General features: G+C 41.2%; 1 protein-coding gene across 1 annotated transcript in view; it reads right to left on the bottom strand.

The window, feature by feature from the left end:
* The window catches only part of ASAH2 (N-acylsphingosine amidohydrolase 2), a 93990-nt gene that overhangs the window by 39624 nt on the left and 40800 nt on the right, over nucleotides 1-13566 (bottom strand). The gene's annotated exons all lie outside the window — the stretch shown is intronic.

Consider the following 13566-nt stretch of genomic DNA (forward strand, 5'->3'; position numbering starts at 1 on the left):
AACAAGAGCCAAGACTGGTCAGTGACCAGACAATATAGCTAACGCATTGTGTAGGCAGAGACTTTGTCCTCCAAGACAGGTGCACATAATAATTATTAAAATCAATCCTATCTAATTCAGCAGATATTTACTGAGAGTCTGCTGTGTGCTGAGCACTGAATAAACTGCAGTTTATGCTCAGAATCTTGCAGAAGACAAAGATGAAAACAAATGGCTTTAATACAGTGTGGCAAATGTTGTAAAGAAAGAGGCATCAAGTATTTGGGGATCACAGATGACTAGCAATTAATTCGTAAGGGTATTCCAGGGAAAAGGCACAAGAGAGTAGGTGCAGAGAGGTGTGAAAGAGGCTATTATACATAATGTGATGTATCCTTGTGCATAGTAATACCTTGTTTAAGTGTAGAGCTACACAGTTTATGAACTAATTTCACATCTGTTACCTTACTTGAACTTCACAACAACCCTGAGAGCTAGGCAGTTATTCCTTCCACTTCAAGGTGTCTCAGAGAGGCAAAATGGCAGCCCATGGGTCATCGAGGACCAAGACTAAAGCTCGGGTCCCTTGACACCTTGTCCAGTGGCCTTTGTAGGCTCAAACCTTCACAAAGGTGAAAAAGAGACTTACAGAATGGAGGGCTATGAAGCAAATTCACTAGAATGAATGCTCAAGAAAAGAGAGACGCCAATCTCTAAAGTTTCAGGCCAATTTAAGATTGTAAAAAAAAAAAATCCTTTGTGGATTTAGGTCCTTGCTGAAAGCTTTTTAAGTATTTCAGTTTACATTCCTACCTAAGTAATAGAGTGCACAAAACTGAGCATTTACTTAATGACTAGGGATGTTTCTAAACTTCAAGGCCGTCATTCCGGATTCAGTCCTCATTGCCCAACAAATGTATATGTAGGTCAGAGATCGCCAGCACAACACCCATGGGAGCTGGTCGGGTAACATAGGTGGATTAAGCTGGTTGGTGGAATGGGGACTGGCGGGAACTGTGGATACCTGGAGGCACCTGCATGGTTTAAAGACCATAGCCTCTACTATGCTGCTTATGAGAGTCTAACCAGTCCTGCCAGATCTTCCATAAATCCATGTTTTTGTGAAATATTTATCAATTTAAAAACTCTTAAAGAAGTAAAGGGCATGAGAGGAAGGGGTGGGGGGCTGAACAAAATGGGTGAAGGAGAGTGGAAGATACAGGCTTCCAGTTATGGAATGAATGAGTCATGGATATGAGAGGCACAGCATAGGGAATAGAGTCAATGATATTGTAATACTGTTGATGGTGACAGAGGGTAGAAACTCTTGTGGGGGCGCCTGGGCGGCTCAGATGGTTGAGCGTCTGCCTTCGGCTCAGGTCATGATCCCGGGGTCCTGGGGTCGAGTCCCGCATCGGGCTCCCTGCTAGGCGGGGAACCTGCTTCTCCCTCTGCCTCTGCCTCTCTCTCTCTCTCTCTCTCTCTCTCTGACTCTCATGAATAAATAAATAAAAACATTTAAAAAAAAAAGAAGAAACTCTCGTGGTGAGCACAGCATAACTTACAGAAATGTTGCATCACTTCGTTCTACACCAAAAGTTAATGTAACATTGTGTGTCAACTATGCTCAAATAAAAAATTTAAATTGAAAAAAAAAAAGTAAATAGCATGGGATAGAAGGAGGGGAATTGTTACCAATTGAGAGCCTTCAAACAAATAGCCAACACATGTAGTCTGTGGACTGTTTGGATTCTGATTCCAGTAAAAGGAATGTAAAAAGACTTTATTGGTACAAACAGGGAAAACAGAATATAGACTGGGTTTTAGACCGTATTAAGAAATTATTTTTAATTTTGTTCATTAAGATCAGGGATTATAGTTATACTGTATTTACCTTTTTACCTGATAGAGATACACACTGAAATATTTATGAGTGAAATGATTTGATATCTGGTATTTGCTTTTAAAAGTCTAGCAAAACAAACCAAAAGAAGAGGAGGAATTAAACAGAGTGGCAGAGGATTGCTAATTACTGAAGCTGGATAAGAGTTGCATGGAGATTCATTAGGCTAATCACTCTAAATTGGCATATATTTGAAAATTTCCATAATAGGTTTTTTGCATGTTGACATCCATTTCAAATTTTTCCTTTAAACAGTGTTAGGCCAAATCACCAGTCTATATGCAAAATTCAATCCCCAAGGTATATATTTGCCACCACATAAAGGGACAGAAATTTAGGCTAAAGGTAATTCTAAGGTCATCCCCTAGAAGTTACTTGCAGTTCTATATTTTTAAAAAAATCCTTGCACTAGTTTCTTTTTTGTGTCTGTGGTTTATCTCTTTCTCCTAAAACTCAAGTGCCAGAGAAAAATTCTAGTCAATTAGCATTTTCCAGGTAGTTGGGAGTCTGTGTTTTTGCAGTTTTACTCCATCTAGTTTGGAAGGAAAAGGGGGTGGAGGCCATGACAGTTTCCTGGCTCCTGAACCAAAATACTTGCGTGTGATAGAATTGCACTGAGATCAGCAAGACTCTGCAGGACCGCAATCTCTCTGGTGCAATCAAAGGAAACCCGTAGAACAATTTATCAACACTGACTATCATTTAGCACTGATTAGGTGAAGGATTTTATGCACAGGATCTAACAAGAATGCTTTGAGTCAGATGCTATCATTGTCCTTATTTTACAGCTAAGGAAATGACCTCTTTGAGTGATGCAGTAATCTGACCAAGGTCACACCATCGTAAGTCAAGAAGCAGGTCCATGAATATCCAGTTTGTCAGACCACAGAGCCCAAGTTCTTATCTGCCGTGGGGATACTGGCTCTGTCCCTTCCTTTCATTCACTGGCTTATTCAGTACACATTTCGTTAACTTTTATTCTGTGCCAGGCACTGGAGACGTGGAGATGAACAAGGCATCATCCTGCCCTTGAGGAATGCTTCATAGCGGAGTTGACATCGGAGCTGGGTCTTAAAAGATGACTAGGAACTTGGCAAGGGGATCACTGGAGAAAACTCATTGGTAGCAAAGGCATGGAGATGGAAAGGGGTATAGTGGGTTTGGAGGATGGATAGTCAATCTGGCCACAGCAGAATGGATAAGGGCAGGGAGATATGGCAATTGTTCTACTCATTCAATCAGCATGAGTTTACTAGTAGCCAGGCATGCAGTTGGATTGTGCTAAACCCCAAGGAACATAGAGAAGAACCATCAAGGAACAATAATATCTGAAGAGAAAGAAAATGCTAAGAAATTTGGTCTGCTAATTAGACTTCAGACTTGAATTCTTACTAATTTCATGTATTTATTTTCATTTATTTTAGGCTTTAGAAAATTAATAGAATTTTTTTCTCTACAAAACTAAAAAAATGAGTATTCGAAAAAGTTATTTGAATTTCAGAATAAGAAGATGTTGTACATTTCCTCTTCTGGCCTTTGAAATATATGCTATTAAAATATCTGGCTTGTCACAACAACCAAAGTACTATGGCAGTAGATGAATATTTATAAAGATACGCAGAAAAGTGGTCATCTTAGTTTAAGAAAGCTGCACTCACTATTTTATCTGGTCAAAAAAAAAACATTCTTCAAAGCAGAGTTCAAAAGAGAAAGAAAGGTTGAGGTAGTTTCAAAAGAAGTTAGAATATGGACATAAAAGGATAAATATGCTCCTATTAATAAACACTTCTAAAGGGGCACCTGGGTGGCTCAGTAGGTTAAGCATCTGCCTTCAGCTCAGGTCATGATCCCAGGGTCCTGGGATGGAGCCCCACATTGGGTTCCCTGCTCAGCGGGGAACCTGCTTCTCCCTCTCCCTCTGCCCCTCCCCCCTGCTTGTGCTCTCTCTCTCTCTCTCTCTTTCACTCACTAACTCTCTCAAATAAATAAATAAAATCTTTAATAAAAAAATAGGGGCACATGGGTGGCCCAGTCGTTAAGTGTCTGCCTTTGGCTCGGGTCATGATCCCAGGGTCCTGGGATCGAGCCCCGCATCGGGCTCCCTGCTCTGCGGGAGGCCTGCTACTCCCTCTCCCACTCCCCCTGCTTGTGTTCCCTCTCTCGCTGTGTCTCTCCCTGTTAAATAAATAAATAAAACCTTTAAAAAAATAAACACTTCTAAATAATGATTACATCACAGCTAAAGCAGGGCTCTACAGGGGTCAGCAGGATACAATCAAGGTACCAAGGAAGGTCCAGAGATTTGAGATTTGATCCTATAGCAAAGTTAGCAAAGTCTATAGCAAAGTTAGTGAAAATTTCTGGGTCTCTATTTCCTAAGACTGAACATAATAAATTTTGACTATGCTCTGTGAATCAATACACAGCAAATTAATATAGAATCTTCTAATTATTCTCTTCTGTGTAACTGAGGCATTTTCTAGGGCCTCTTCTAATTCAGACACTCTGCACTTCCCACTCCGAAGCAGAAAAGAAAAGCCAAATGCACAATTGAGCTTCTTCCATATTCTAAAACAGTAGCAAACCCACCCCGAGTGCCGTTCTCTCAAACCTGGGCCACCATGTCCAGCATGCATGTTGTGCCCTGCACAAGGAGGACTTGCAAAGGGGGTAAATGGAGGCTGAAATCCAGCCCCTGATCAGCTCACGGAGCTAGGCACCTCAGTCAGCCCAGAGAAGGGAGCGCCTTCGTATGTTGTGCATCAAGGTCCTACGTGCTAATGGCAGCCCTCTCCAATCTAAATGTCCACCAACTGGGAAAAAGAATATTGTACATCCCCTCAAAGGTAGTGTTCATGAAGACGTGTAATAAAATGGGAGCTCTTTAGGTAAATACACTATAGGAAGCTGTAGTGGGTTGAATAGTGTCCCCCACCACATTCACGTCCACCAGATCCTTAGAATGTGACCTTATGTGGAAGTAGTCTTTAGAAATATAAACAAGGGAAAGAGCAAATGAAATCATATTGGCCTGGGTTGGGTCTTATATCCAGTGACCAGTGTCCTCATAATAAGAGGACAGAAACAGGGCGCCTGGGTGGCTCAGTTGGTTAAGCGACTGCCTTCAGCTCAGGTCATGATCCTGGAGTCCCTGGATCGAGTCCTGCATCGGGCTCCCTGCTCTGCAGGGAGTCTGCTTCTCCCTCTGACCGTGCTCTTTCTCATTCTCTCTCTCAAATAAATAAATAAAAATCTTTAAAAAAAAAAAAAAAAGAGGACAGAAACAGAGAGATGCCCCCAAACATCAAGAAGTAGGCACTGTGAAGACAAAGGCAGAGATTGGAGTGATGGGTCTACCACCAGAAGCTGGGAGACACATGGAACAGATTCTCCCTGAAAGCCTCCAGGAGAAGCTAACCCTGCCACCTGATTTTGGATTTCTGTTCTCTTGACATGTGAGAGAATAAATGTCTGTTGTTCGAAGCCAGCCAGACCATAATAATTTGTTACGGCCGCCTTAAGACACTACTGCAGAGGCCCTATGTTTAGCAGCTAGAGTACTAGCTCCAGACTCACACACAAATTACTTAATCTATTGGAACCTCAGTGTTCATTTCTGTAACATAATGATAATAGTAGTATTTGCCTCACATTTGACAACCAAAGGAACAAATACATCTAAGGTGCTTAGCACGAGGACTGGTCTACATTAAGAATGGAATGATTTATCACTACGATGAGATGGATGGTGCTAATCCTGATCATGCCATTGCAGCTGATGACCAGGATGATGATGATGGTGATGGTAAGGGGGAAAGAGATACAAAGCTCTATGTGTCTGTGTGTGTATGTATGTGTATCATAAGATTAACACAATACTAAAATACATGACGCGTGTGCACCTGTGTATTCAACATGTGTATATTCAACATCATATGCACATGAAATAATGAGAGGAAGAAACCCTGCCCTCCTATGGCAGAGATTTAAGGGCTTACAAAACACGCAATGTGATCTACTTCCCCGTCTCACTAGCACGATGGGACATGTGAATAGCCCTGGCCAATCACACGTATGCAGGGGGACCACCCAATTTTTATTGGACTTCGCATGTGTGGGAAATGTGCACATTTCAAGTCTTTAAGGGGTTAAGCTACTGGAATTTCATGGCCTGTTTGTTGTGGCACCAGGTGTGAGTTACCCTGATTTACACACCTCTTGTTCACCTCCCTTACAGTCTTCCCCCTGCCCCACTACAAACTATCTGGGGAAGGAGAGGAAAGGGTGTTTCGTTGCATTATACTAATAGGACCCAAAGGATGATCTGAATTTTATACAAGCAGACACAGTGAGTACAGACCAGGCTGCCCAGATTAAAGAAAGACAACGAACGATAGCAAGGGGAGCCCTTCTGAAGTTACAGGTAAACTTGGTGGCCAGCATCCTGGAAAAATCTTTCTATCATCTCTCTTCCAGAGAAGAGATGTACATTCTCAGCTATTTTTATTGTCTTCAAAAGTCCTAGATGATGAAGGAAAGATAGCTGGTTTGGGTGGATTCTAATAAGTCACTGCAATCAAAATTCTTATATCCTAAATGACATGATGAAGCAATCAACAAAAACAAAACAAGAAATGGCCCAAAGAGTATTTTCTAAAATCCAGCTTAACTAACCTGGAATTGAAGAACCTGAAAGGAAGACAGAGTAATTTGGCTTTTGGGGGTCTATTATTCAGCAATAATTACAGCATGATGATACCAAGATTGACAAGAACACGGAAAGCAACACTCCACTCATGTTTGGATAGCAGGAGTGAAAACTAGCAAAAACCTTCCAGAGGACCATTTGGCAATTAGTAAGAAAAGCCTTAGTAACCAGCATTCCTTTTTAGCCCAGCAATCACACTTCTAGGAATTCAGCTTAGGGAAATCACCGGCAAAATACACAATATCTGTTCTGGAATGCTTATCACATTGTACTTTATGATGGCAAAAACTATAAACTAAGTTTCAAATGATCGCTGATTCGTTGAGTACATTGTCATACATACAATGGAATACTATACAGCCATTTAAAATGGTGATTTAGAAGATGCTAAGACACTAAGCATTGAAAGGTATTCATATGGTGCTTCTAAATGAAAAAGCTACCAATTGTATATAAAGTCTCACTTTTTCAAATAAAAAAATGTATAGATATGATTAGGAAAAGATCTAACAAGACATGTAACAAAATGTTAATAGAAGCTATCCTGTTCCAGAATTACCAGGTGATTTTTAATTTTCTTTCCTTTTTTTTTTTTTTGTTCACTATTGAAATATTATAAAATACATGAACAAAAGAGAGAAGATTTTAAAAAACACTTGATACAACCCCAAGAGTGAACTCTGATGTGAACTATGGACTTTGGGTGGTGATGATATATCTATGTAGGTTCATTGATTTTAATGTATATACCCCTCTGGTCCCAGATATTGATGGGGGAAAGGAGAGTTAGACGGTATATGGAAAATCTCTGCACTTTCTGTTTAATTTTGCTGGGAACCTAAAACTACTCTAAAGAATAAAGTCCATTAAAAACCAACCCTGCCACAGTGTCACCTCTGCCACCCTTCTATTGATCAAAATGGTCCCAGGGCCAGCCAAGATTCAAGGGCTGGAGAAATCCTTTCTATGTTTTAATGGATCCTATCAAGGTCACTTTGTATAGAATACATGTGATAAGAGTTTTTGTTGCCGCCATCTTTGGAAACTATAATCTTCCATTTATTTTTTTTTAAGATTTTATTTAGCTATTTGACCCACAGAGAGAGAGAGAGCACACGCAGGGGGAGTGGGAGAGGGAGAAGCAGGCTCCTTGCTAAGCAGGGAGCCCAGTGCAGGGATCAATCCCAGCACCTTGGGATCAAGAACTGAGCCAAAGGCAGATGCTTAACCAGCTGAGCCACCCAGCATCCCTATAATCTTCCATTCAAAGATTTGTTTTTAAATCTCTATCAATCCTAAAAGGATTAAAGAAGGAGAAAAGGCATTGAAAAAGAGACAAATAGCACAAAGTGAAAAGATACCCCAAAAGGGCAGATATGTAATAATCACAATCCTAAAAATAGACTATACTCACTTATGAAAAGGTGAAGATTATCAAAGTAAACAAATAAAGTTATATGATATTCATAAGGGATACCTCTAAAATGTAAGAACAAATAAAAGTTGAAAGAAAATGATAGAAAAATATACCTGCAAATTCTTACCTGCAGAGAGCTGAGTTAGTTATGCTAGCATGAGAATACAAAGATTTTGAGACAAAAATAAAAATCATTATTAGATATAAAGAGAATCACTACAAAACACACACACACTTAATAGCACATGGAGATACACTGTTAATATTTTTCACAGTATTTTTTTTTTAGATTTTATTTATTTATTTGAGAGAGAGAGCACGAGAGGGAAGAGGGTCAGAGGGAGAAGCAGACTCCCTGCTCAGCAGGGAGCCTATGTGGGACTCGATCCCGGGACTCCAGGATCATGACCTGAGCCGAAGGCAGTTGCTTAACCAACCGAGCCACCCAGGCGCCCTTTTTCACAGTATTTTAAAGCTTCTAGTGCTCAGAGTGAGTGGAACCAAGCATCTACTTTTACAGAATGACCTTTTAGACAAGCTTGTTTTTTATTTTTTGTTCTACATTGGGAATTGGGCAGAAGAAAATGCACCTGAATATGAGCCACGATTGACTTTGGGAAGTAAAACTTGGAGTTAATTTTTCTTTCTTTCTACTTGCCTATATTTTTTTATTTTTCCATGGTGAGTACATATTATTTTTATACTAAAAAAAAAAGTATACTTGGAGTAAAAAAGTAATAGCATCCCAAATCTCTTCAGGTTAAGAATATTCCAGAAACCCAACAATCAAGTTAGTCCAATGCCTTCTGCCAGTTATGACAACTGGTTTTATGGGCTTTGGTTTTTAAACGTTGTAAACTTTCTTTTTTAAAAATATTTATTTATTTATTTGAGGAGGGTGCACACATGCATGTGAGTGGGGGCGGGGGAGAGGGGCAGAAGAGAATCTCAAGCTGACTCCACACCCAGTGCGGAGCCCAACGCAGGACTTGATCCCATGACCCTGAGATCATGAATTGAGCCAAAATCAAGAGTTGGATGCCTAACCGCCTGAGCCACCCAGGTGCCCCTATAAACTTTTGGTTTTTAAACTTTCAAATTTAACACTTTAAATTAACAAGCATGATTTATCTCTGTCATCAGTCAACTATCATCACCCTTGTCATCAGAGTGTTTAAAGTAAGCAGCTTCACTTTAAACAGGGATGGACCAGATGCAGGTCAAACACTCACTACATAGCCCTCGGGCTATCCTCTACCAGAGACGAACAGCCCAAGCGAGCTGACCAGAAGTTGGAGCAAGAAGACGGCATCAATCTTCATGGCAACATGGACGAGGCAGAACAGGAAGAAGAAATTCAGGTCATAGAAATAGAGAGCATGGCTTCGCAAACCAGAGTTAACACTAATGGAGAAGGTATTTGTACAGACAAAGACGAGATGAGGTGGAGGAAGGAGAAGTCCAGAATGACTGGTGAAGGGCAGGCACTGAGCTTTCCATGTTTGCTCTGTGAGTGGGGTAAGGAGACTGAGGAGAGAACTCAGAGGGTAGAACAGATAGACATGATTGTTCAAGAAGCCATGGTCATAGCTGGTAGAGAAGATTTACATACTCACACATACCCCACAACCAAGTTCTATAAGTCACCATCATTCGAATAAATTCACATAATGTCATATATTGGGCTTTTGTAAGTGTGTACACCAATTATTCAAATGGGATGAACAAATCATCCTGTGGTTTTGTAACATGCATCTTTAAAGAACCCCCTCATGTGACCCCTTTCTGCAAGAACAAGAGGATTTGCAGTGTCTAAAACACAAGACACTTGAGCAATCATTCAGAAACCTGCTCACACCTTCCTCACAGCTCTGGCCGATAGGATTCATGCCAGACGGAGTCCAACAGGGCTGACAAGATAAGAAAAAGAAGAAGAGAGTCCATGCCACTCCTGCAAGCTGAAGGAAGAGACCCCAACAGGGCGGAGAGATACAAGGGAAGAGCAGTGAGACCAAGCCTGTGCTGGTGCATGGAGCTCGAGGAAATGAGCCGGTCCCCTCCCCTCTTCCCCCCACTGCCACCCACACCCCCCCCACTGCCATGCCCAGAGCTGCAGGGACAAGGGCTACTGGGAAAAGTGACTCGCCACCAACCAGAGCTGCCATTCAGATTATCTGCCCACTCTTATGACTTTCCTTTGGGTGCAGACATTTGAAACCTCTGCTTGGTTTTCTCCCTTCACAGTTCCCTCTTGCACATGGTGTCCTATGACAACAGGATCTCAAAACTTAATGTCATGTTTCGCCATTGAAGGACCAGACTCCTTGTTTGAGGTGACTTCCAGAGCTCTCCCTGCTCCAACGTGAATTTTGGGAATGCTACCCAGCTTCCATTTTAATTCAGAACTCAGAACCTCCCAAACATGTCCTCCACATCAGGAGACAAATCGTGTACTGTTTCTGCATGAGGTAGTATCAGGCAAAAAGAAACACTTTCCTAGCATAGACAGGCCAACCGAAGCAAATAATGCCCTCACAAATGCAAAGAACTTAATGACTTACGGAATAGTTTCACACACATAATTCTATTCCATTCTTCAGGTCACCAATCTTCCTAACCCTCCAACTCCCAACCCCAGCTTAAAACACTTGAATGGTTTTCCATTCCTCCCTGGTGTAAAGACCAAAATCTTTATCATAGCATCTGATCTCTATGACTCACTTTAACTCACAAACACCCTCCTCTGCACTCCAGCCACACAGACCTTCTATTAGCTCCTCAAATGGGCCACAGGACTTTTGCACATGCTTCTCCGTCTATGTTAAATGTTCCTTTCCACCACCACTACATCCTCCCCTCCCCCCCATTATACCAGTTAATCCTCACCCTTCCTTTGGTTTTTAGCTCCACTGTTAATTCCTTAGGGAAGCTTTTCCCAATCTCCCTGACTAGGTCAAGTCCCTTTAAGATAGCTGTACATATGTTCCTTTCATAGCACTTAACCCAATTATAATTATACAATTATACAATTCGAATCCAATTATACTTATTTGTATGACTATTTGGATACTTTTTGTCTCTACCAGGAGGTTATAAAATCTATAAATTCTATAAGGTTATAAATTCTATTTTTGCTCATCAGTCTATCTATAGTGCTAGCTCAGTTCATGACACAAATACTCTACAATATTGAATGAATAAATGAATGAATGAATGAGTGAATAATGACCTGTGGAGAGAAGATATTATATCCACATTAGAGAAATACAGAAATTGAGTCTCCAAGAGTTTAAGGGATTTGCTCAAGGAGCACAGGCATGGGGATTTGATTCTAAGGTATTTGATTCCTGATTTCATAGTCAGGAAATGCATCATTCCAAGGACTGGGGAGTCCTGCATGGCACATAATAGGTATCCAGTGCAGACTTGCTGAATGAAGAAATGAAAACAAAAATGAAAGTAGGAAAGAATCAATTGTGGACTTCAACATGATTTTCAGGGCAAAGAGAACAGTCTTGGCTGTGACATTGGACAGGTCATATCACCTCTCTAGGCCGTAGCTGAGCTTTGAACTAGATGATACCCATGCTCTGCAAATCTGAGGTTCATACTCCTCCTACCTTGGGATTCTAACAGCAGACACCTACATATGGTGGCTGAGTGACTTCTCTGCCCAGACTCGACTTTATGCTTTGGAACATTTTTAATGCATTCAAAGAGCAATTATCACTATGCAACAAGAGGCAATTGCAGGAGCAGTTACATCAAGGATAACATATGGCAGCTACAAAAACAATAGAAAGTTATTGCAGTGTCTTAAGCATAGCAGATGGAGGAGAGTTGTTATAACCTTGACAGTTGACCCTGGGACTTCTAGATATGTTATATAGTCATACGCACGGAAGCAAAGAACATCTGGCAAAAGGATAACATGTTTTAGCTTTCCATTGGCATTGTTAAATGATTCAGAAACTAATAAAAGGGAACCATGAATGGTCTCAGTCATCCAGCCAAGAGTTAAGCAGAAACGATAAGGAAAAAGGGTCCTTCTTCTCCCAACAAATGTGGAATTCTCTAACTAGTCATAGATAATATGCTTGTATCCTGATTGTCTCTGAACCAAATGTCCCACAAAGTGACTCACAATCTGGAATTAGCTCACCTTTTCAGGTTCATCCCTCACCCCTCTTCGACAGTCACCCATACTCTGGCCTCACAGGTCACTGTGTTTTCATGACTCCATGAGAAATACCCTGGCTCCTTCAGATCCAGTTCAAACATCATTTTCTCTATGAAGCCTTCCACAATGCTTCCAAGCATCCCAAGCACCACCTCCTCCAAATCCCCACAGCATTTATTTATGCCCAGGTGGTAGCATTGATGGCCATCTGATTTATGTTATGATTACTTGTCTGTCTGTCTCTGTCCCCTGCCCCAATCACCCCACTAGTTGGTAAGACCCTTCAAGATAGGGACCATGCCTTATTCATACCCCCAGCACAGACCTGCATATCTAACATTTAGAAAAGTCTATTGAGTGAAACACCGGGGGGGCAACTAATCAGTAGATGAATTAATCATTAATGGATGAATGACTCCTATTATGTCAACCCATATAATAAAGTTTATTTTATCAGGGAATTTCTAGTGACCTCACTTGAAACCCAAAGAAGTAACTCCAATGTTAAGAAGGTCAAGCACTTTGATAAGCCAATAATGGCATTCTTTGCATGTATTACCTCATTTAATCTTGAAACAATCCTATGAGGTATTATTATTCCCAGTTTCAAATGGAATAGTTGAGGTGTAAGTAGGTAAGTTACTTTCCCTAGGCCTCAGGGTTAGTAAGTGGCAGGATAGGATTTGAACTCAAGTCCTAAGACCTACACCTAACACCGGAACACCTCACCACCAGGCTGTCTCCCATCTAATTATAGTGCCAGTCCTGGTCATTGTCTTTCATGTTTTCATTCACCTCTTATTACTTTTTTTTTTTTTTAAAGATTTTATTTATCCGTTTGCGAGAGAGAGAATGAAAGACAGAGAGCATGAGAGGGGGAGGGTCAGAGGCAGAAGCAGGCTCCCTGCCAAGCAGGGAGCCCGACGCGGGACTCGATCCCGGGACTCCAGGATCATGACCTGAGCCGAAGGCAGTTGCTTAACCGACTGAGCCACCCAGGTGCCCCCCATCTCTTATTACTTTTAATGTGAATTTTACTTCCATAGAAACTTTCACGTAAGGATTTCATAATTCTATCTGATAGGCCCCTACTGCCTTTACTAACACTTATTATCAACATTTTGAGGACTCACCTTATCCCTCAATTTTAAAGTAAGAAAATTGAGACATAGAGCAGTTAAGTAACTTGGTCGAAGTCACGTAACTCATTACGATGAGAACCTAGAGTGACCCCAACCCACACTTAACTGCAGTGCCCATGCGCCATCTTGAGCTTCCATTGGGCATCCTACATCACTTGGAAGTTCGCACATCAAGGCATCTGGCACCATTACCCATCCAGTCAATTCCTGAATCAGTCCAATTGCAGGGACAAAATT

The sequence above is a fragment of the Mirounga angustirostris genome, unplaced genomic scaffold (genome assembly GCF_029215605.1).
Source record: "Mirounga angustirostris isolate CCGP_5_RB_7025 unplaced genomic scaffold, mMirAng1.0.hap1 SCAF_6, whole genome shotgun sequence".
Taxonomy (NCBI): domain Eukaryota; kingdom Metazoa; phylum Chordata; class Mammalia; order Carnivora; family Phocidae; genus Mirounga; species Mirounga angustirostris.